Consider the following 21,466-nt stretch of genomic DNA (forward strand, 5'->3'; position numbering starts at 1 on the left):
GTGAAAAGCAAAGGAGAAATGGAAAGATATAAGCATCTGAATGCAGAGTTCCAAAGAATAGCAAGAAGATATGAAAGCCTTCTTCAGTGATCAATGCAAAGAAATAGAGGAAAACAACAGAATGGGAAAGACTACGGATCTCTTCAAGAAAATCAGAGATACCAAAGGAACATTTCCTGCAAAGATGGGCTCAATAAAGGACAGAAATTGTATGGACCTAACAGAAGCAGAAGATATTAAAAAGAGATGGCAAGAATACACAGAAGAACTGTACAAAAATGATCTTCACGACCCGGATAATCACGATGGTGTGATCACTGACCTAGAGCCAGACATCCTGGAATGTGAAGCCAAGTGGGCCTTAGAAAGCATCACTACGAACAAAGCTAGTGGAGGTGATGGAATTCCAGTTGAGCTATTCCAAATCCTAAAAGATGATGCTGTGAAAGTGCTGCACTCAATATGCCAGCAAATTTGGAAAACTCAGCAGTGGCCACAGGACTGGAAAAGGTCAGTTTTCATTCCAATCCCAAGAAAGGCAGTGCCAAAGAATGCTCAAACTACCACACAGTTGCACTCATCTCACACACTAGTAAAGTAATGCTCAAAATTCTCCAAGCCAGGCTTCAGCAATATGTGAACTGTGAACTTCCTGATGTTCAAGCTGGTTTTAGAAAAGGCAGAGGAACCAGAGATCAAATTGCCAACATCCGCTGGATCATGGAAAAAGCAAGAGAGTTCCAGAAAAGCATCTATTTCTGCTTTATTGACTATGCCAAAGCCCTTGACTGTGTGGATCACAATAAACTGTGGAAAATTCTGAAAGAGATGGGAATACCAGACCACCTGATCTGCCTCTTGAGAAATTTGTATGCAGATCAGGAAGCAACAATTAGAACTGGACATGGAACAACAGACTGGTTCCAAATAGGAAAAGGAGTATGTCAAGGCTGTATATTGTCACCCTGTTTATTTAACTTATATGCAGAGTACATCATGAGAAACGCTGGACAGGAGGAAGCACAAGCTGGAGTCAAGATTGCCGGGAGAAATATCAATAACCTCAGATATGCAGATGACACCACGCTTATGGCAGAAAGTGAAGAGGAACTCAAAAGCCTCTTGATGAAAGTGAAAGTGGAGAGTGAAAAAGTTGGCTTAAAGCTCAACATTCAGAAAACGAAGATCATGGCATCCGGTCCCATCACTTCATGGGAAATAGATGGGGAAACAGGGCAAACAGTGTCAGACTTTATTTTTCTGGGCTCCAAAATCACTACAGATGGTGACTGCAGACATGAAATTAAAAGACGCTTACTCCTTAGAAGGAAAGTTATGACCAACCTAGATAGCATATTCAAAAGCAGAGACATTACTTTGCCAACAAAGGTCCGTCTAGTCAAGGCTATGGTTTTTCCAGTGGTCATGTATGGATGTGAGAGTTGGACTGTGAAGAAGGCTGAGCGCCAAAGAATTGATGCTTTTGAACTGTGGTGTTGGAGAAGACTCTTGCAAATCCCTTGGACTGCAAGGAGATCCAACCAGTCCATTCTGAAGGAGATCAGCCCTGGGATTTCTTTGGAAGGAAGGATTCTAAAGCTGAAACTCCAGTACTTTGGCCACCTCTTGTGAAGAGTTGACTCATTGGAAAAGACTCTGATGCTGGGAGGGATTGGGGACAGGAGGAGAAGGGGACGACACAGGATGAGATGGCTGGATGGCATCGTTGACTCGATGGACGTGAGTCTGAGTGAACTCCTGGAGTTGGTGATGGACAGGGAGGCCTGGCGTGCTGTGATTCATGGGGTCGCAAAGAGCTGGACACGACTGAGCAACTGATCTGATCTGATCTGATGTCAAAGAATGTTCTGCCTATGTTTTCCTCTCAGAACTTTATGGTGTCTGACTTTATACACATTTAAGTCTTTGATCCGTTGAATTTATTTTTGTGTATGGTGTCAGGGAATGTTCTAATTTCATTCTTTTACATGGAGTTTTCCCAGCATCTTTTATTGAAGAGATTGTCTTTTTTCCATTGTATGTGTTCTTGTGTCTTTTTTTCAAAGATTTAACCATAGAAGCAAAAGTTTATCTCTAGGCTTTCTAACCTGTTCCATTGATGTATATTTCTATATTTTGTACTTTCTGTGTATTTTTATATTTCATGTCTTGGACCAGTATCACACTGCCTTGTTTCCTGGAGCTTTGTAGCATAATGTGAAGTCAGGGAATCCAATTCCTTCATTTCCATTTTTCTTTCTCATGATTGCTTTGATAGTCAGGGTCTTTTGTGTTGCCATACAAATTGTAAAAAATTTTTGCTCCAATTCTGAAAAATGCCACTGGTAATTTCATAGAGATCGAATTAAATCTCTAGGTTGCTTTGGGTAGTAGAGTCATTTTCACAATATTGATTCTTTCAATGCAAAAATATGGTACATCTCTACATCTGTTTGTGCTGCCTTCATCTTCATTAATCAGTATCTTACAGTTTTCTGTGAACAGGTCTTTTGCTTCCTTAGGTAGGTTTATTCATAGGTATTTTATTTTATTTATGTGTGATGGTAAATGAGATTGTTTCCTTAATCTCTATGATATTTCACTGTTAGTGTATAGAAATGAATGTAATTTCTGTGTATGAATTCTGTATTCTGAACTTCATCAAATTTTTCAAAAAGTTCTAATTGTTTTCTGGTGGCATTTTTAGGATTTTCTATGTATCATTTCATGTCATCTACCAACAATGACAATTTAACTTCTTTTCCAATTTGAACATCTTTTATTTTCTTCTTCTCTAATTGCCAGGTCTATGACATGCAATTATGTGAAATAATAGTGGTGAGAATAAGCATCCTGGTCTTGTTTTTTATTTTAGAAGAAATTCTTTCATTTTTCACTACTGAGAATAATTTTTGTAGGTTTGTCATATGTGACCTGTATCACATTGAGGTTGGTTCTCACTATGCCTACTTTCTGGAGATTTTTTGGTCATAAATGGTGTTGAATTTTGTCAAAAGCTTTTTCTGCATCTGTTGAGATGATCATTTGGTTTTTATTCTTCAATTTGTTAATATGTTGTTTCACAGTAACATTTGCATATTTTGAAGAATCTTATGTCCCTTGCATAAATTCCACTTGATCATTGTGTGTGATCCTTTTTATGTGTTGTTGGATTCTGGTTGCTAGTATTTTGTTGAGGACTTTTGTGTCTATGTTCATCAGTGATACTGATCTGTAATTTTCTTTGTCTTGTGCTGTCTTTGGTTTTGGTATCAGGGTGTTGTTGGTCTCTTACCATGAGCTTGGGAGTGTTCCATCCTCTGCAATATTGTTGGAGGAGTTTGAGAATGATAGGAGTTATCTTTTCTAAAAGTTTGACAGAATTCACCTGTGAAACCATCCGTTCCTCGACTTTTATTTATTGGTTATCACCACCTACTGACAGCTTTCATATTAGGGAGAGCTAGCCATGTGCTCCTGAGACAGCTGAGTGGATTCCGGCACCCACTAGTGGAGTTGCTGGTTGCCGAAGCTATAAGTGTCCTCCCAGGACAGCATGGGCTTCCCTTGTGGCTCAGCTGGTAAAGAATCCGCCTGCAATGGGGGAAACCTGAGTTTGATCCCTGGATTGGGAAGAACCCCCTGGAGAAGGGAAAGGCTACCCACTCCAGTATTCTGGAGTGGAGAATTGCATGGACTGTATAGTCCATGGGATTGCAAAAAGTCAGACAAGACTGAGTGACTTTCACTTTCACTTTCTTTCTTTCAGGACAGCATGAGGCCCACTGTCAGGTCCTAGGGCCCATTGGCAGAATTCCCGGTGGCTTGGTCCATCCATGCCCCTCTGAGTCAGCCAGATGAGTCATGCCCCTCTGTGGCCAGCTGGTGGAATTGCTAGTGGCTGAAACTGTCTATGCCCTGCTGGATGAGTGGGGGTAGGGCTCTCTGACCCACTGGCATAATTTTAGTTTTGGGAGCTATCAACATCCTTTTGGGATAGCATGGGCAGGTCCTTGAGCCCACTGGGAGAATTACCAGTGGTTGGATCCATCCATGCCCCTCTGGGTCATGCAGGGCAGGTCCTGTGAACTGCTTGTGAAATTTCTAGTCTCAGGATATGACCATGCCTTTCCAGATCAATGGGAGCAGTTTCTGGGACCCACTGGTGAAATTGCTGGTGGCTGGATCTGTCCATGCTCTTCCAGGTCATCAGCAGTGGGTTCTCTGACCCGCTGAAGGAATCTCCAGTTTTGGAAGCTGTCCACACCATTTTGTGACAGCATGGGTAGGTCCTGGGCCATTCATGGGAATCCCAGTGCCTGGACTGTCCACTCCCCACCAATTCAGCAGTGACAAGTCTACTAGTAGAATTGCCAGTGGCTAGATCTGTCTAAACCCTTCTGCATCAGTAGGGGTGGGAAGAATTTCTAGTTTTGGGATCTGTCTATGCCCTTCAGGTCAGTAGGGGTGAGGCCTGGCATCTGCCTGCAGGCCTAGAAGAGGTGGCCAGTGCCCACCTCTGGAGCCCAAGATGGTAGAGGCAATTCATGCCAGTCCCTGTATACACTATAGGCAGAATCCTGTTGCCTAGGAGTTCTCATAAGGAAGGAAACTTGAATGGTGGGCCCAGCCCTTTCCTTGTTCTTCTCCCGGTAACGGTGCCTTGACTCTCTGGTGGGGCACGGCTTCTTCCTAGTACACCCTCAGTTGCCACAGCTTGAACTTTGCAGGCTGTTTCCATACCTAACGTGGTCCTTTCTCTGCAACTGAGCTTTGGAATCTGAGCTTCAGCACCCACCCCCCACCCTGTGTCCAGAGGAGTGTCTCAGGTCGGAGAACACAGGCCAATCCACTGCGTAGGTTACTAACTCCATTTTGCCTTCCACAAACAAGTTGCTGCTTTCCCCCTTTTAGGCTCTAAAACTGCCCCCTCCAGTCTAATTTCTCCACTGGTGAGGAGCCTTCTAAGGTGTGGAAACATTTCCTCTTTCACAGTCCCCTCCCCAGACGGGCCCCATCCTGACTCCTTTTTTTCTTTTTTTTTGCTTTCTGTCCTACTCAGTTAGGTGGAGGTTTTCTTGTCTTTTCAGAGGTCTGAGGTCTTCTAGAGGCATCCAGTAGCTATTCTGTGTGAATCATTCCACTTGTAGACATATTTTCAATGTTTCTGTGGAGAGAGTTGAACTCTGCTTCTTACTTCATCTCCCTCTGAAACTGTTGTGTTTTTTTTTGACTCAGTTTTGGCAGGCTCTATGTTTCTAGAAATTTGTCCATTTCGTTTAGGTTGTCTAATTTGTTGGCATATAACTGTTCATAGTATTTTTTTATTTTTTGGTATCACTGTGATAATGATTGTTATTTCTCCTCTTTAATTTCTTATTTTCTTTATTTGAATCATCTCTCTTTTTCTTCTTGATGAGTTTTGCAAAAGACTTGTCAATTTTGTTTTTCATCTTTTCAGCAAACCAGGTATTGATTTCACCTTTTCTGTTGTGCTTTGGTCTCTATTTCCTCTCTGATTTTTATTATTGCCTTCCTTCTGCTCATCTTAGGCTTTGTTTGTTCTTTTTCTGATTATTTAGGTCCTAGTTTAGGTTGCTTATTTGAGATTTTTATAGTTTCTTCAGGAAGGCCTGTATACTTCTCTCAGAATTGCTTTCTCTACATCCCATAGATTTTGTGAATTTAAGTTTTGTCAATATTATTTGTCTCAAAACATTTTCTGATTTCTTTGATTTCATCACTGACCCACTGGTATTTTAGTATCATGTTGTTTAGCCTCCACATTTTTGTTCTTTTCCTATCTTTCTTTCTACAGTTGATCTTTAGTTTTATAATACTATAGTCAGAAAAGATGCTTTGTATAATTTTTCTCTTTATTTTTATTGAAGTATTGTTGATTTAAAATGTGTTAATTATAAGTGTACAGCAAAGTGATTCATATATATATATATACACATACATACAGATGCACATAAATACATTCAGATTATTTTCCATTATAGGTTATTGCAACATATTGAATATAGTTCTCTGTGTGATATAGTATGTCCTCATTGATCATCTATTTTATATATAGTAGTGTGTATCTGTTAATCCAAAACTACTACTTTATTCCTGCCCACCCTTTCCTCCTAAGAAAGCTGCATTTTGCAGATTCTTAGGATTTTTTTAATCCATTCACCCACTCAGTCTTTTGATTAAAGAAGTTAGTTTATTAGCATTCAAAGTAATTATTGATAGGTCTGCCTTTTTTGTCATTTTATTCTTTGATTTCCATTTGTCTTTGTAGGTTTTTTTCTTCTTTTATGGTTTGATTAGTTTCTTTTGATTAGTAATAGTCTTAAGTTTTTTCTTTTAGGTTTTTTTGAATCTATTGTATGTTTTTGATTATGATTACCATGGGGTTATATATTTTTTCTCATAACTATACCTACTTGCTTTAAACTGATGAGAAGTGAAATTGCTCAGTCATGTGTGACTCTGTGATCCGATGGACTATAGCCTACCAGGCTTCTCCATCCATGGAATTTTCCAGGCAAGAGTACTGGAGTGGGTTGCCATTTCCTTCTCCAGGAGATCTTCCCAAACCCAGGGATTAAACTCAGGTCTCCTGCATTGCAGGCAGATGCTTTACCCTCTGAGCCACTAGGGAAGCCCTTTAAACTAATTTTTAAATTTAAACACTCAAAGCAATCCACAGTTTTTATCTCCCTCAGCCACATTTTGTGATTTTGATGGTTTATTTTACATCATCTTCAAGTTTATCCTTTTACTGTTTAGCTATAATCACTTTTACAATTCTTTTTTTTTTTTTTTAATCTATGTACTGGTTTGTTTAAGTGATCTTCAATCCTTACTATATATTTGCCTTTCTTACTGGAATTTTCCCTTTCCTATAGTTCCCTGTTGCTTTCCATTTAGAGAAGACCTTTCAACATTTCTTTTATGATAGGTTTAGTAATGCTTAATTCTTTCTGCTTATCTGAGAAATCCTTTCTCATTCTGTTCTAAATGATGATCTTGCTAGGTAGATTATCCTTTGCATTCCCACCCTTTCCTTTTAGCCTGTTAAAAACATCACTCCCTTCTGGCCTGCAAAGTTTCTACAAAGAAATCAGTTGATAGCCTTATGGGTATTTCCTTTTAAATGACTCTTTCTCTTGCTGCTTTACAATTCTCTACCTTTAACTTTTGTAATTTTTTTTTTTCTTGCACATTTTTTTTTTTAATTTTATTTTATTTTTAAACTTTACAATATTGTATTAGTTTTGCCAAATATCAAAATGAATCCACCACAGGTATACCTGTGTTCCCCATCCTGAACCCTCCTCCCTCCTCCCTCCCCATACCATCCCTCTGGGTCGTCCCAGTGCACCAGCCCCAAGCATCCAGTATCGTGCATTGGACTTGGACTGGTGACTCGTTTCATACATGATGTTATACATGTTTCAATGCCTTTCTCCCAAATCTCCCCACCCTCTCCCTCTCCCACAGAGTCCATAAGACTGTTCTATACATCAGTGTCTCTTTTGCTGTCTCGTACACAGGGTTATTGTTACCATCTTTCTAAATTCCATATATATGCATTAGTATACTGTATTGGTGTTTTTCTTTCTGACTTACTTCACTCTGTATAATAGGTTCCAGTTTCATCCATCTCATTAGAACTGATTCAAATGTATTCTTTTTAATGGCTGAGTAATACTCCATTGTGTATATGTACCACAGCTTTCTTATCCATTCACCTGCTGATGGGCAGCTAGGTTGCTTCCATGTCCTGGCTATTATAAACAGCGCTGCGATGAACATTGGGGTACACGTGTCTCTTTCCCTTCTGGTTTCCTCAGTGTGTATACCCAGCAGTGGGGTTGCTGGATCATAAGGCAGTTCTAGTTCCAGTTTTTTAAGGAATCTCCACACTGTTCTCTATAGTGACTGTACTAGTTTGCATTCCCACCAACAGTATAAGAGGGTTCCCTTTTCTCTACACCCTCTCCAGCATTTATTGCTTATAGACTTTTGGATCGCAGCCATTCTGACTGGCGTGAATGTCTTGGCATGGATCTGTCTGGTTTCATCTTGTTTGGAACCCTCTGACCATCTTGTCCTGGATATCTGTTTCCTTCTTTGGTAGGGATATTTTTAGCCATAATTTCTTCAAATACATTTTTGATCACTTTTCCTCTCCTTCTGAAACCCCAATTATGCATAAGTTGACATATTTTATATCATCTAACAGAGCTAATATGTTGTTTTCATTTTTTTTTTCATTTTTTGGTGTGCTGTTTTGATTGGGTGATTTATGTTATTCCATCTTCCAGATTATTCATTTATTTTTCTGTGTCATTCATTTGGCTGTTCATTGCTCTACATTGTTGTTTTTTATCTCAGAAATTAAATTATTACTTAAATTATTATTTAATTATAAATTAATTATAAGTTAAATTTTTGATTGGGTCATTTTCATGGTTTCTAGTTCCTTGTTATAATGGTCTGCATTTATAACAATAATCTTTCTTAATTCAGTTAGTATTTTTATTACCTTCTTTTTGAACTTGACAAAACAGATTATCTTATTCTTAATTGGGAATAGTTCCTCTGCCTTTTCATTTGACTTTCTCTGTCTTTATAAGTTTCTCTTGTCTTTATAAATTTCTCTTTTTAAACAGTTGTCTATTGTGGTCCTGAAGGTGTATTTTTATGTGGGATCATCCCTATGTAGACTGTGTGTCCAGTGTCTGGTGCAAGGGTTGGTTTTGATATGGGTTCTAACCATTTCTTTCCTCAGCATGTACTGGCCACTATCAACTTGACAGAGGGGGAGGTTGTTGTTGGAGGATCTAAAGCCTGCACAGGATGTCAGGTGGGATTTCCTCTCTGCTCTGTGGCTGTCACTACTCTATCAGGGACAGGGTTTCCTTCCCAATTGCTTGAGCAGAAACCCTAAATGTTAGGATTGAGCAAGATCTATTCCCCTTGAGTGCATAGTTTGCCCCAAAAGATGGGAATGCTGAAGTAACATTTATAGACTCAGAGATCATATCTGTTGCCTATATAGGTGTCTGCAGCTCATCTCAGATGCAGTCCAGCCCAAGATTGGGTCTATTCTCCTGTTAATGGTTACCCCAGATGTTTGCAGTGTGAAGTGGGCATGGCAGGAGCATTCCCTAGCCTGGGGGTCATATGTTGTAGCTGAAGGAACTGATGTTTCTGTTCTGCTGTCAGAGGTCTGTGCCAATCATGTTGGCACTGATAGAGCTACCAGCAACATTTTTGCCACTGCCCTGCCTGAACCATGCCCTAGGCCCCCAAGCCTCTTTTGCATCCTTAGATTGTGCCTTCTCCCAAAACCTGTCGGTACCAGATCCAGCGCCAAGCTGTGGCAATGGAGTATGCAGCGCCAGAGCATTTGCTGAGCTGGGAAGTGGGACTTTGACTTGCTGACGTGGTGGTTCCCAAGATGCTGTCTGAGTAAGCACCAATAGTGGTTGCCACTATTCTACACCATGGGCCATCTCTGCATCCCTAGATTGTTTTTCTAGGGCCTGTCTGCCCCCGATCCAGTGCCAAGTTGTGGCATGGAGTGGGTAGGGCCAGAGTATTCACTCAGCTGGGAGCAGAAAACCTTGGTTTGCTGCTCACAGTGGGCCCTGTGATGCCACAGCTGCTCCGTTTGGACCACACCCCAGGCCCCTGAACTGTCTCTGCATAGCTAGGTCAAGTCTTTTTCCAGGTTCCCAGGACCTGGTGGCCCAGATCCCAACCCCACTCAGATTGGGGTGTACCTCAAGGTGGCAGCCAGCCACCAGTAAAGAGTTCTCTACTCCCTGTTAGTTGGCAAGCCAGCACTCAGACACTGTTCATGAGTGGAGTCTAGGCCTCTCTAGCCAGGGGAGTTCATCTCCTCTGTGTAGGACCTTAGGATTGGGACACCTAGTCTGTGTCCCGACCCACTCAAGGTGAGTGTCTGCCTGAGTGGACTTACTCTTCCTTACAGATGCCTCTCAGGATGCAGGTCTCAACCCTATGCCTTTTTTCCATTCTACCTTGTTTCATGGAAATATTTTTTGCAGCTTTGGTTTTATGGGTGTTCTTATGCCAGTTTCCAGTTTTCTGTGAAAATTATTCCACATGTAGATGTATTTTTGATGTGTCTATAGGTGATGGTGAGTTCCATGTCTTCCTGCTCCACTATTTTGACCCAGTCTTCTCTCAGACCTTTGAACATGGTTTCTAGAATCAAATTTCACTTACACTCTGTACTATGTGATGTTGGGCAAATCACTTAAGTTCTCTGTGATGGAGTTATACCATGAGTCATATGAAGAAAATAAAATTATTTTCCTTACAGGATTACTTTTAAAAATACTGTGAATTAAGAAAATGCTTAGTGCCTCACATATAGAAAGAGCTATGTAAATGTTTACTATTTTAAAATACAATTGAATACCAAGAGTAAATTCCAATAAGGTATGCTTTATACAGTATAGAAAGACTAACTGATAGAATTATGTGTTTGAGTTCTCATAGACTCAAAAGAGACAGCCAGAAAATGATTGTGTGTGTGTGTGTGTGTGTGTGTGTGTGTGTGTGTGTGCATGCGCGCTCATGAGTGTATGTTTGTCTATTTGGCTCCTTCTCTAATATAGCAACTCTAGTTCACACTCCATTTAGCTAAATGAAAGATGTTTACACTTCCTTTAAGGCTGTTGCTCTTCCAGTTCCTCTGGCAGCAGATATAAGAGAATAACATCCTGCTTTTGTGGCCAAAGATACCTCGGCTGCAAAAATGTTGTGCTGAATACATTTGAGGAAATAAATGATAGGCTGCTCTCACAAAGGCTGCATAATGTTTGCGAAAAGTTTAGTCTTTAGTTTTCAATTTTCCATGCAGTTAGCTATTATTCTGAAACATTCCTTAACTCCCAAAGTGCAACCAGCAGCTTCAGGAATTGACAACATTTATAAGCTCCAAATAAGTGGTTTCACTCTGTTGATCCCTACTTACAAAGGATACATGTGGGTTTTGGTCACAACTGGAAATATTTGAATTTGTATTTTAAGTGGAAAGCTCATTGGCCATTTTAATATATTGAAAATTGTAAGAATTTTACTGAAGGAATATCCAAGAAGGTTTTATAAAAGTTAAAGAATCAATAGGTGATTTATTCCAACTTTTTCCTATTCCTGAGTGACTAGCACAAAGGACGGTAAAATTTCTAGTATTTTTATTAGGTTTATGAAAGTAGAACTTCTCTGTCCTGGCTCCAATCATTTTCAAAATGTTTGAGAAAGAGTCAAGGGGAAAGGATAGTTCTCTATCAATTAGTTCTTTTTTTATAACAATTATGTATTAGAAGTCACCAAGTTTTGGGGTGGTTTTAAGTCACAGTCTGCAGGTCGGTAAAGTTGGGCTGATATTGGCTAAGCTCAGTTGGACTTGGCTCCAATATAGGTTGGATTCAGATCTAGTTCACATACCTCTCATCTTCTTTGGACCAGTAGTAATACCTATTTAAGAAATTTTCTTTTCATGCTGAAATACAGAACTGTAAGAACACAAGTCCAACAGTGTAAGCATATTTCCAGGGTCACACCATACTGCTCTCTAATACCCAATTTAAGTTAAAAAGTAGGAAAGTACATACTGCCCACCACAAAATTAAGTTGAATGAGTATAAGGACAGAGTGAATATTTGCTGAAAAATAATTTTGAACAACTACACAAACAAATCTGGATAACCAATTCAGTTTTCAAAGTAAGAGGTACCAGAATGATTACTTCCAGGGCTTGATACTGGTTCATCTTGTCCTTTAGAACTACAGACATACATACTTTGGGTCCTTTCATGAATTCAGATGGAAAATTAAAATACTATCTCTCTTGAAGGACGTTGGCCCATACCTTCCTTGCCTCACTATAATTACTTGGTACCAGAAAATTATCCTTGAGTCATGCCTTGGGTCATAAAAACTTAAAGGAGATAGCTTCTACTCTAAAAACTTACCCTTCAATCTTCTGGCTTTTTTCTACTACTCCTCATACCATGATACCATAATTATCAGAAATCTCTAAATTGCCAAATCCAAAGCAATAATGTTATCTTTGAACTCTAGGAAGTTTAATGAGTTCTTAATTTATGAACCTCAGAACTGTAATATATACAGGAGATGCAAAACTGAACAACACTGTTATAAACTCTGCTCTCATGGAAAGTAAATATAGTTGGGAATACAAAAAGATGAAAATAAAGTGAAATGAACATCACTCAGTCATGTCTGACTCTTTGCAATCCCATGACTATTTAGTCCATGGAATTCTCTAGACCAGAATACTGGAGTTGGTAGCCTATCCCTTCTCCAGCAATCTTTCCAATCCAGGGATCGAACCCAGGTCTCCTGCATTGTAGGTGGAGTCTTTACTAGCTGAGCCACAAGGGAAGCACATATAAAATGATAGAGAATACAAACAGAGTATTTTATAATCAGTTCGGTTCAGTTGCTCACTCATGTCCAATTCTTTGCGACCCCATGGACTGCAGCATGCCAGGCTTTCCTGTTCATCACCAAATCCCAGAGCTTGCTAAAACTCATGTCCATAGAGTCGGTGATGTGACCCAACCATATCATCCTCTGTCATCCCCTTCTCCTCCCGTCTTCAATCTTTCACAGCATCAGGGTCTTTTCAAATGAGTCAGTTCTTCCAATCAGGTGGCCAAAGTATTGGAGTTTCAGCTTCAACATCAGTCCTTCCGATGAACATCCAGGACTGATCTCCTTTAGGATGGACTGGTTGGATCTCCTTGCAGTCCAAGGGATTCTCGAGTCTTCTCCAACACCACAGTTCAAATGCATCAATTCTTTGGCACTCAGCTCTCTTTAAAGTCCAACTCTCACATCCATACATGATTACTGGAAAAAACATAGCTTTGACTAGATGGACCTTTGTCAGGAAAGTAATGTCTCTGCTTTTTAATGTGCTGTCTAGGTTGGTCATAGCTTTTCTTCTAAGGAACAAGTGTCTTTTAGTTTCATGGCTGCAGTCACCATCTTCAGGGATTTTGGGTTCCAAAAAAATAGACTGTCACTGTTTCCCCAACTATTTGCCATGAAGTGATGGGACCGGATGCCATGATCTTAGTTTTCTGAGTGTTGAATTTTAACCCAGCTTTTTCACTCTCCATTTTCAATTTCATCAAGAGGCTCCTTAGTTCCTCTTCACTTTCTGCCATAAGGGTGGTGTCATCTGCATATCTGAGGTTATTGATATTTCTCCTGGAAATCTTGATTCCAGCTTGTGCTTCATCCAGCCTGGCATTTTGCATGATGTACTCTGCCATCAGGTTAAATAAGCAGGGTGACAGTATACAGCCTTGACGTACTCCATTCCCAATATGGAAGCAGTCCATGTTCCCTGTCCAGTTCTAATTGTTGCTTCTTGAACTATACACAGATTTCTCAGGAGACAGGTAAGGTGGTCTGGTATTCCTATCTCTTCAAGAATTTTTCACAGTTTGCTGTGATCTACACAGTCAAAGGCTTTGGCATAGTCAATAAAGCAGAATATGTCTTTCTGGAACTCTCTTGCTTTTTCAATGATCCAATGGATGTTGGCAATTTGATCTCTCATTCCTCTGCCTTTTCTCAATCCAGTTTGAACATCTGGAAGTTCTTGGTTCACATACTTTTGAAGCCTTGCTTAAAGAATTTTGAGCATTATTTTTGCTAGCATGTATGATGAGTGCAATTGTGCAGTAGTTTGATCATTGTTTGGCATTGCCTTTCTTTGGGATTGGAATGAAAACTGACCTTTTCCAGTCCTGCAGCCACTGCTGAGTTTTCTAAATTTGCTGGTATATTGAGTACACCACTTTAACAGCATTATTTTTTATGACTTGAAATAGCTCAGCTGGAATTCCATCACCTCCACTAGGTTTTTTCATAGTGATGCTTTTTAAGGCCCACTAGCCTTTAGACTCCAGGATGTCTGGCTCTAGGTGACTGACTTTTTAATACCATAGGAAAACTTGTGTGAAAACAGATGAGCAGAGCATAATAGGTAATGGAAGAGAGGCATCAACAGAAAGAAACTGGGGTTCTGGCTTTTGGAAATTATACCTAAATTGATACCTGTACTACAAGTGTGTTTAAAAGATAAGATGTATATATGTGAGTGGGTTAGGGTTATCTAGGCCAGAGAACCTCACATGTTTTGAACTAATATATGTTGAATGCTTGAAAATATAAAAAATGTAATGAGTTAGTTGAACCAATTCATTCTTTTTTTTAAATTATTTTATTATAAATTTATTTTAATTGGAGGCTAATTACTTTACAATATTGTATTGGTTTTGTATTGGATTGGATTCATCAACATGAATCCGCCATGGGTATACACGTGTTCCCCATCCTGAAACCCCCCTTCCACCTCTGGGTTCCTGATATGTTCTAGACACATTTATAAGTACTAGGAGTCAAATAGACCCAACAAAGAATTGAGTATGTGGCATAGTAACAATTCCTCTGGAGAAAATTCTAAGAGTAAGGGCAACATAAGATGTCAGAGTGAAAGTCAGATTCCATTTTAAATAAGTAGGTCAAGGAAAATTTCACTAAGAGATTGACTAAAGAGATAAGGGAATAGACATAAAATTATCAGCAGAGCACTCCAGGCATAGGAAAGAGGGAGTAAAAGGCTTTCAATGAAGCAGTGGTTGGTGCATTCCAGGAATAATTAGGAGGCCTGTGTGACTGCATAAAGTAAGTGAGTAAAAGAGTGATTTCATTTGACCTATGTTTTATTAGGCTCATTCTGACAGCTTTGGTGGAGAATAGGATGTACTATCTAATGTCTAAGATAGTATAACTGTTATAACAAAGAATCCCAAAATCTCAGGGACTTAATAAAATATGCATTGATCATAACAAAACCCAATGTGGATGTTTCTGAATGGGTAGATTTCTTGATCTCTCTCTTCTAATTAGTGACACAGGGATCAGTATTCTTTCCATCTTGTCATCTGGTGGTCTTCTACAAACGTCTTCATGGTTTCTGGAGAAGGAAAAGAGAACATAAAAAAATGAGTTCTGCACAATTAACAACCTTGCATTGTATTGGCTAGAATTATCCACATGACTCCACCTATATGCTATGGACTGGGAAATTTAGACCTTGGTTGGGCATTTACTTTCAAGTAAAACATACACATAAATATAGCCATTTTTACCATAGGAAACAAGCAGAAAGGAAGGAAAAACAATTTGAAGGTTACTGAGATAATATGTGTGAGAACAGATAGGGATGAGACTAGAATCTTAAGAATAGGGGTGACTGTGACCTTGATCTATTTTAAATATAGTGCTAATGAGATATGCTTTCTGATTTAATGTGGACTGAGAAGAAAAGGAGAAATCAAGATCAATTTTAAGATATCTAGGCAATGCTGCTAAGTCGCTTCAGTTGTGTCCGACTCTGTGCGACCCCATAGACGGCAGCCCACCAGGCTCCCCCGTCCCTGGGATTCTCCAGGCAAGAACACTGGAGTGGGTTGCCATTTCCTTCTCCAGTGCATGAAAGTGAAAAGTGAAAGTGAAGTCGCTCAGTCATGTCTGACTCTTAGCGACCCCATGGACTGTAGCCCACCAGGCCCCTCCGTCCATGGGATTTTCCAGGCAAGAGTACTGGAGTGGGGTGCCATCGCCTTCTCCAGTCCTAGGCAATAGGAAGAACTAAATACTTAGAGATTAAAAAAGGTGCAGAACAAGACTTCTGGGAGATGATGAAGAACTATATTTGGATGTGTTAAAATTGATTTGCTTATTAGATATTTAAAGACAGGTATCTACTATGCAGTTGGATTTATTGAGTTGTAATACATGGGAAAGGTCTTGGATGGACATAAACATTTGGTGATATATAGCCTATTTATAGTATTAGAGGAGAAGGAAATGGCAACCCACTCCAGTGTTCTTGCCTGGAGAATCCCAGGGACGGTGGAGCCTGGTGGGCTGCCATCTATGGGGTCACACAGAGTCAGACATGACTGAAGCGACTTAGCAGCAGCATAGTATTAGAAGCCATAAGTCTTCAGAAAGTCACTGAAGTTTAGATGGAAACCAATAGGGGTTAAAAAAGAAGTCTTGAAGATGAAAAATCAACATAGTAAATAGGAGAAAAGCAACTACTGAGTTAGGGAAAAAAAAAAACAAAAACTAGTAGATGTGATGCTCTGGAAGTCAAATGAAGAAAGTCTTTTGAGGAAAATATTATGTCTATTGCCAGAGATAGGTTCCATAAAATGGAGTCTAAAAATTAGCTGTCAGATTTAGGTTCGAAGGTCATTGCTGTTCAATTCTGTTAGAAAGGTGGGTGTAAAAGCCTGATTGCTGTGGGTTCAAAGAAAAAGAGAAACAGAAACACTTGAGAAAGTGAATATAGACATCTCTTTAGTGAATTTTGCTGTAAAGGAAAATAGAGAAATGGACTAGTTGTTGGAGGGCAAAATAAAAAGAAGCATTTATTTTTTAGATAAAATGTGGGGCAATTAAATGCATGTTTGTATGTTGTTAGAAATGATCCAGAGTGGAGAAAAAAGTTCATGATTAAAAAGAGGAGAGATGCTGTCAATTTCTTCCTATATATCCATTAGTATTTGTTTTACATATTCAGAGATTTCTATGTTTGGTATGTTATATATATAATAATGTTATAATAATATATAATGTTATATAGTTACATTTACTTTTATATCTTGTTGGATTGATGCCTTGATCATTTTATGGTATCCTTCTTATCTCAGATATACATGTCTCAGATATACAGGGAGAATTTGACAGTATCACAATAATAGTAAGGGACTTTAATACACCAATTACATCAATAAACAAATCATCCAGTCAGAAAAGTCAATGAGGAAACACTGGCCTTAAATGACACATTAGACCAAATGGAATATATATAACATAATAAGTATATAAAATAGAGAATTTTTGGTGTGAGATCCTTCATTATACAAAAAGGTATGAGATCTATTGGTTTGGCCTTAGCCAAGAGCATAGAAAGAAGAGGAAAGACTGAGTAGGTAATGGGTGAATAAATATGGCAGTGGGAGTCCCAGGAAGTACTTTTCTGATTGCTCAGATTTCACACTAAAATAGGAAAGCAAGGCTGTTATCTGTGTGAGTGATGATGGGGGATGAGTTGTTGGAAATGGAGCAAAGAGGCAAAGGTCATAAATAGTCATTTAGGAATGTGAGAGAATGGAAGTGCTAGAAGAAAGCAGTATGACTGTCTGACAACATTAAGGGCTCAAACGTTGGCTTAAAACTCAACATTCAGAAAACGAAGATCATGGCATCTGGTCCCATCACTTCATGGGAAATAGATGGGGAAACAATGGAAACAGTGTCAGACTTTATTTTTTTTGGGCTCCAAAATCACTGCAGATGGTGACCGCAGCCATCAAATTAAAAGACGCTTACTCCTTGGAAGGAAAGTTATGACCAACCTAGATAGCATATTCAAAAGCAGAGACATTACTTTGTCAACAAAGGTCCGTCTAGTCAGGGCTATGGTTTTTCCAGTGGTCATGTATGGATGTGAGAGTTGGACTATAAAGAAAGCTGAGCATGAAGAACTGATGCTTCTGAACTGTGGTGTTGGAGAAGACTCTTGAGAGTCCCTTGGACTGCAAGGAGATCCAACCAGTCCATTCTGAAGGAGATCAGCCCTGGGATTTCTTTGGAAGAAATGATGCTAAAGCTGAAACTCCAGTACTTTGGCCACCTCATGCGAAGAGTTGACTCATTGGAAAAGACTCTGATGCTGGGAGGGATTGGGGGCAGGAGGAGAAGGGGACAACAGAGGATGAGATGTAACTCACTCAGACGTGAGTCTGAGTGAACTCCGGGAGTTGGTGATGGACAGGGAGGCCTGGTGTGCTGAGATTCATGGGGTCGCAAAGAGTTGGACACGACTGAGTGACTGATCTGATCTGATCTGATTAGCTTGTCACTTGATATGTATTATAATATATAAACATATGTTTTAATTACAAGATAGAATAAATGATAAAATAATCTAATAGGTTACATAGAACCTTCAGTAGGGGCATGTATAGCAATAGTGAAGTGTAAAAATAGTGATTAAAATTATTGATTTGAATATTATCACAGAAGCATATCTAGCTAAGATCATTTTTATCTAAATTAGAAAAGCTGTAAGTCATTATTTATTACCTGGAGTCCTACCTCACTGAAAAGAAAAAAAAAAATTACTCTTGTGAAACTTTCTTTTTGTACTCCCTGTTCCACGTGCCTAAATAACAAATGGCATAATTTAAAACAAATGTTTTAATGGATATAAAAAAAAAATTACCCTTTATCCAGATTAAATCCTGTGAATTCTGGGATGAACAACTGGTTTCTTCCTTCTGACAGGGAATCATGTCCTAAAAATATCCATCAGTCTGCATTCCCCTCTGTATCTTCCATAATTTTCCCTTTGCTCTGAACAGTGATTCTGTTATACACTGCTGGAGTGCTTATGACACCAAGAAAACACTTTCTTATTCAGAAGTCGAGTGTTAAGGCTTGGAGGGTTCAAGAGTTCAGGCGAGGTTCCTGGACAGGTATTCGACAGGACCCAGCACTGGTCCCTACTGTGACAGAGCTGCTTAGATTCTATCCTTACTTTTGGGCTGAAACTTCACCACTTTAAACAGTTGAGGAAGACTGGAGGCTCTGTGAGTTTTATTCTATGAAATAACAGGAATAATTGTCATGACAAAACATAATGGCTAAAAAACCAACTGGAAGCTATTCTGAAGAAACAATTTTCATCTCTCCATAAAATAATCCTGGAAAGATTAGAGGTGAATTCTTTAAGACCACAGATGTTTCTCACTCTTATTAGCACTTTGTAATTTAACTATCCTGCTTGGAACTACACAAAGATGATTTGCAATATGGATAATGTATATCTTTAGTGTTCAATAATAACATTTATTATCAGTATGCAATGTTATTTGTGCTTTATATTTTAAAGTGGCATAGAAAGTACTGAGTAAACGAATTCATCAGAAGTGTTGACAAGATTTTTAATTCCTTCTGTTTCCTTTGGTATTTTTCTTAAATAGAATATGTAAGCAATGTAACCCATACGTAAAACACTTCTCAGTTTATGTTTATTCTGCTTTTTTATTGCATAGTTGAAAATTAATAATTCAATGTTCTAATATTAGCTGTCATCTTAGCTGTGATAAAATTAATAATTCATCAAAAATGATATCAAACAAATGGTTCCTTTTTTGTTCTAGATGAGACAGTCTATTCAGCATTGAGAAACTACAACTGGTAAATTTATTTCCTTTATTTTAGGTCAAATCATACTTAAACATTTAAGCTGTAATTTTAATGTTTTCATTTTAAATATACAAATCGGCATATATCACAAGTGATGGTAAAATAACAACCTTCCTCTTGTTATAGTTGGTTGTTCCTGCCCTTGCTTATTTCTTGGCAGATAAGCATTCTTTAGAAAAAAGCACAATAAGCGTCATGCTTTGGAAAAGTTGAATATAAATTTATTTCTTCTTGGGTTCTGGTTGATGTTGTGCTCTGCATTTTACAGGATAGAAATCACTGTAGTGAGTGATATGTGCAAGTGACAGACTTTGAAAAATTTTTCTGAGAATATATATTTTCTGAGAAAGATATTTTAGTTGAATCTCTTGGAATGTATGTTAAGTTAATGTGATCTTGAAGTATTTTCAGTTAAAAGTTGTGATTTTAAAATACTTGCTTTCAAGATTCTGTTTTTATCCTTATTTTTTAAGGGCAGGAACTTTGTCTCTTTCTATTGTATAGTTAATGTTTTGGGGATCCTAGGGATTGGGAGTGATATTATTTGTGGGAGAAGGGGCTGTCACCAGGAGGCATTGGTGGTATATGGCAAAAGCATCTAAATTTGTATGAAGGCTAGGCTTCATCTTAGCCTGATTTTATGGACCATAATTATAAAATAGGGGATCTGTAGGTCAATACATGTCCCTATTATAAAATTTTATATCATAAATCTTTCAAATCTTACTGAACCATGAGTCTGACATATTAGGTGGTGTTAGGAGTAAAATTGTCTCTAGCAAGTGTGAACTCAGCATGAAGGGGTAGGTTGTAGAATTTCACCTTTTTAACTAATCATTTCAAGTCCAACTTCCACAACATAAAAATGTACATTTGTACCATCTAGGGTACTTATTAGAAAGTGGAATCCCAGTCCAGATTTAGGGATTCTGTCTTATGCAGTGAGATTAGACTAGAGTTTGAAATTCACATTTTAAAATACCCTAGATAATACCATTACAAGTGGTCTATTCAGGGTGATGATCTACCCCAACTGAACTAGATTCCCCAGCATTCTTCTTAATGCTGTGCTGTGCTTAGTTGTTCAGTCATGTCTGACTTTTTGCTACCCCATGGACTGTAGCCCACCAGGACAGGCTCCTTTGTCCGTGAGGATTCTCCAAGCAAGAATATTGGAGTGGGTTGCCATGCCCTCCTGCAGGAAATCTTGCCAACCTGGGGATGGAACCCAGGTCTCTTGCATTGCAGGCAGATTCTTTACCATCTGAGCCACCAGGGAGGCCCGTTCTTAATGTTAGTGATCAGCATATTAAGAATGCCCCCTTTGACTCTTGAGAGTGTTAGGTTTGGATGATAATATGGTCACCCTACACACAGACCACACTTTGAAAAACACATAATCCTCGCATCTGAGTAAAGCATAGCTCCTAAGTTTCAAAGAAGCATTTTGATGTTGTCAATTAGAACTGTCTGTCAAGTTAACAATGAACTTCTATACCTTGAAATGGTTGTCTTCTTCTTGGTCCCCCCTCTCTACCTGCTAACACTTACCAGTCTTTTCTTTGCTGCATTCTTTAAAAAAAATGTAATTCCTGTTAGTTTATGTTTGGATTATTCACATAAGCATGTACTTCAAAGTTACTAGCATTCACACTAAAATATAAAGTTTTTTTCACTTAGCCTGTAAACCTATGAGAATTTGTTTTCGTACTTGAAAGTAAATCAGCTATGTGCAAAAGACCTGATAAAATCTGCCAAAATTAGAGGACATGTTAAAAACCAAAGAATTTACAGTCTTCTATCTTCCTCCTACTTTTCACAAATTAAGGAGGTGTCTTCACAGCAAAAAGAAGCAGTCCTAAAAGTTTTCCCTCCTCATTTGGTAGAATTTGTTTCATTATAATAACTCATTTATCACAATTTTCTATATTTAAGGATTCTATTTCAACAAAGATTGAGTCACCGATAGAGATCTAACATTTTCTTCCATAGATGCCAAGAAAAGAAGATACAGTCCATTCTCTTCAGAAAAACATAATCTAGTATAGCAAGTAGACAGATAAATATTTCTTTAAACTGTGATGTACGTTATATTCGAGTC

The 21,466-nt window shown here is 38.7% G+C and overlaps 1 long non-coding RNA gene across 2 annotated transcripts in view; it reads right to left on the bottom strand.

Annotated features, from left to right (window-relative positions):
• Positions 1-14,303: 14,303 nt before the first annotated feature.
• LOC139176389 (uncharacterized) overlaps positions 14,304-21,466 on the bottom strand; it is a 230,332-nt gene continuing 223,169 nt past the window's right edge. For both annotated transcript variants that reach the window (XR_011560811.1, XR_011560813.1), the window contains one exon: positions 14,304-15,055. This is a non-coding gene — a long non-coding RNA (uncharacterized lncRNA). The remainder of the gene's footprint in view (positions 15,056-21,466) is intronic.

Source organism: Bos indicus, chromosome 2 (assembly GCF_029378745.1).
Source record: "Bos indicus isolate NIAB-ARS_2022 breed Sahiwal x Tharparkar chromosome 2, NIAB-ARS_B.indTharparkar_mat_pri_1.0, whole genome shotgun sequence".
Lineage (NCBI taxonomy): Eukaryota > Metazoa > Chordata > Mammalia > Artiodactyla > Bovidae > Bos > Bos indicus.